Source organism: Lolium perenne, chromosome 3 (assembly GCF_019359855.2).
Source record: "Lolium perenne isolate Kyuss_39 chromosome 3, Kyuss_2.0, whole genome shotgun sequence".
In the NCBI taxonomy this organism is placed as follows: domain Eukaryota; kingdom Viridiplantae; phylum Streptophyta; class Magnoliopsida; order Poales; family Poaceae; genus Lolium; species Lolium perenne.
The window spans coordinates 184,495,522-184,499,357 of NC_067246.2; the positions used below are offsets into that span (position 1 = coordinate 184,495,522).

General features: G+C 39.3%; 1 long non-coding RNA gene across 1 annotated transcript; it reads left to right on the top strand.

The window, feature by feature from the left end:
* The first annotated feature begins 426 nt into the window (after window positions 1–426).
* On the top strand, window positions 427–1,289 carry LOC127338448 (uncharacterized). Its single transcript, XR_011754163.1, has 3 exons — window positions 427–557; window positions 660–744; window positions 829–1,289. It is a non-coding gene; the product is annotated as an uncharacterized lncRNA (long non-coding RNA).
* Window positions 1,290–3,836: the final 2,547 nt, after the last annotated feature.

A 3,836-nucleotide genomic window follows, 5' to 3' on the forward strand; every position in this document is an offset into this window, starting at 1 on the left:
CATGAGAAGTGGTGAGTACTTCTCATGCCATGGAGAACCTCACAATATAGTCACTTTGAATTATGTAGGCAGTGTAGATGATGTGTTTGAACTACTACGATGGTTTTTAAAAATGTATTTACTTCCATCTGTTCCATCTACTTGTGCCAATTGGGAACTCATGTACATATATTCTGGAATATGGGAACTAACTAAACAGCTGTTGCACTCTTGACAGGAGTTGGCAATGATTCACGAGAAGAAACCAATACTTCAGCATCCCCAAGCAAGTAAGCATCAATGTTGCTGTTGGCGATGATTAGATATGTATTCGAAGATAATTTAAGTATCTAATCATCATTCCTTGCTAGAGAATAGGATAAAAATCAACCTCCTGACATTTTATAAGCTTTTCTTTTTATATTTTGGATGTACCACCACTTTGTGCTCTGATAATTGTTGTTTGCAGGCTCGGTAGCGTTGTCACAAAGATAGTTCAAATCATCTTAAATGGAAGAGAGCGATATTGATTTATCACTGCTACAACAAATGAACTATTACTTGAGTCTCTTCTCGATGTAATTTTTCAGTTTTGGTTCTGCACGTTGCCGAATTAAAATTATTTTCCTCTATCGCTCCAAGTTATTATCCCCCACTAACGTTAATGTTTTTATTTGAAGGTCCTTCCTTGCCGAGGTTTTGGTGTGTTTAGGACTTGAACTGAACCACAAGCGAGCAGGCTGAAAGAATATGTGCAGCTAAAAGGTATGGCCCTACTCATCTCCAATCACTTGTATCTGACTAAGACGGACAATGGTCTTACGATATTATACATGTATGTTGCATCAGCTCCTTCGGAGAAAAGAAGAGCCGAGAGGAAGCTTTCCATCTTCAACACATAGAAGTATTGCAGAACAATAGCAACATCAAGCAATTTTGCTATCCGCTCATCAAGAATTGGGAGCTAACTCTTTTTTTCCGCTGTATGTGCGTTACAAAAACAGTAGGAGGAGAGGCGTGCATGGACCAATGCCAAGCGACCACAGGCCTGAATCGTGGAGCTTCGTCTGTTAACCGACGGCAATGAGCATAGGCGCGAGGAGGTGGTCTCAAGGAGAAGCTTCTCGATGAGGTTGGTCTGTCGCCGAGCTTGCCTGCAAGATCCTCATCTCTGTCTGTTGCATGAGTAAGGTACCTGTACAACATTCCTGAGTTATTTAGATTGAGTTTATAGGGCCAAGTAATGTGTGATATGGTTTCTGTGATCTGTTTTTTATCCATTGAACACAACATTGAGCAATACATAGGTGGGAAAGTATGTCGGCGCAAAATTGTTTGTTTAATTCTGGCACTCGTGTTCATCTAGGTTGAAATGTGCGTTACAAAAACAGCAGGAGGAGAGGCGTGCATGGACCAACGCCAAGCGACCACAGGCCTGAATCGTGGAGCTTCGTCTGTTAACCGACGGCAATGAGCATAGGCGCGAGGAGGTGGTCTCGAGGAGAAGCTGCTCGATGAGGTTGGTCTGTCGCCGAGCTTAACTGCAAGATCCTCATCTCTGTCTGCTGCATGAGTAAGGTACATGTACAACATTCCTGAATTATCTAGATTGAGTTTATAGGGCCAAGTAATGTGTGATATGGTTTCTGTGATCTCTTTTTTTATCCATTGAACACAACACTGAGCAATACATAGGTGGGAAAGTATGTCGGCGCAAAATTGTTTGTTTAATTCTGGCACTTGTGTTCATCTAGGTTGAAATGGTCAAACATGTTGAGACACTGGCAATCTCTCTTGAGCTGCTCAATTGAGCCTGAACCCAAGAATGACGTGAAGTAAGGTACCAAACTGCCAGTACAGCTTGTGTTACCACCTTCTACTATGTTCCTTCACTGCCTGCTATATAAGAATATTATTTATTCAATGGACTTCTATTACTACAAAAATAACGTAATAATTTAGTAGGAAGAAAACTGTCAAAGAACTGCAAGAAAATTAAGTACACACTTCTGGTACCAGTGTAAGCAAGGGAAAATCTTGGCATGTTTTTTTGCCTTCAAATAGCACTTATGTTGTCCTGTATTAAAATTTACCTTATTAGACTGCTCTCAGTTGATAAAAATTCAGTGTTGTCTTAAATTCATTTTTTAGTTTAACTGTAGTAGAAGATATCTGTAAAAACCAGTAGCCTGATTTAGTGATTTTCATCTGCATGTAAGTTAGCCTTTGTATATAGAAAATCCATGTAGTATGCAGCTTTTGCTTTTTTGCTTTCACATGGGGGCAACTGCTTATGAAAAGTATTCGGCCATGAAGGACTGGATTTCATGTTAGAAACTATGGTTACCTCACGAGTGGTTTAAATTTCCTCCAAATTTCATCTACTTGGAGAACCATTATCTGTGTTACTCTTACTCTTTAGTTCTTGATTGTGCATGCTTTATTTTTAACTAATCAATGTCCCTTCCTGCATCTACGTTGTATTACAAATCGGTTTCTCCTGAAGTGGCCATTCCTCTGATGGCACCATCTGGTGTTAAAACTGATGGGCCTAAATTACTGATTGGGTTTAAGGGGGTAAGAGATTATAAAATAGATGCAGCAAAATAGATTGCAGCTCAGTTACAATGCAAAATAAATCTAATCTTGCAGCCACGTGTAATTTTTTTATTAATGTATTGACAAGCTTCCACGAATTCAATTCTTTTTGAAACTGATTTACTAATTTCATTTGTCCTCCTTTTCCTCTCAGATAACTAGATCGATTCATAAGTGAATGTGGGTCTCATTTAGCAAACTAAGATTATATCATGTAGCACCAATGCCAGTGTCTTTTACTACATGAATAAATGAGAGACTCTTCTTCTAAAAAAATAAAAAAGGCAAATGATCCTTGTGTGTTCTTCAGTCCAAGACCATTTTCAGTATAGTTAGTGTTTTTTTACTTTTTCTACTGGTATTTCCATGTCATGGTTGAGTACTTTATTTCTTGCTACATCGAAAATAGGAGCATGGTTACTATATGGCTGTTTATTTCAGTATTCGCACTATCCGACACGATCCTGACACCATCTACCGTTCTCCACTGTTGCTACTTTCCCCTTTACCGAATCTGCCTTGCTGATGTGCTCTATGTCTCTTGTCCCAGGGGTTTAACTAAGCTGCAAATGGAACAGCACAGGTCATCGCTGTAGCTGAACTCACATGTAAAGCATGTACCCAAGATCTTATCTTCATCATGATTCATGTCTACTCACTATTCCTGTTAAGATTTACTTTATACTCCATACTCTTATGCTTGGATAATTAAATATGATGTCTCCATTCTTTTCTTTTTATCATCTAGACTGCTGCAAATTTTTAAAAGATGGTTAGGCTTTGACATGCACTCTAATTTTTTTCTCTTTATCCTCTGTTCTGCTGCAATTTCCGTGCATCGGTCTGTCTGACTGCTGGTCTTGGTTACATGCTTAAATAATGTGCATGCAGCAGGAGTGGCGATAAAAAATTGATCAGTCTCATTTACAAATGCAGGTTACTAAGTTGGAAGTCCTGCCACCCAACAGACTGCAAGGTTACTAAGTTGGAAGTCCTGCTCGAAGAAACAATATTTTCGGCAATCAGAAGACATTAGGTCAAGGTATATTCTAGGGTCCCTATGTGTCAAGGAAAATGAAATACATGATTCTGGTTTCTGATCTGCATCTATGAGATGGAGAGGACCTGCAGGTTTATTGTTTCTCTTTGCATTGCAATGTGGTGGGGAAGCAGCATGCCGCTGCGATATGTACTAATAATCTTAGAGGCGAACTCTTTATGCGATTCTAAGTGCACTATGTGTATCCCTGTAGTATGGC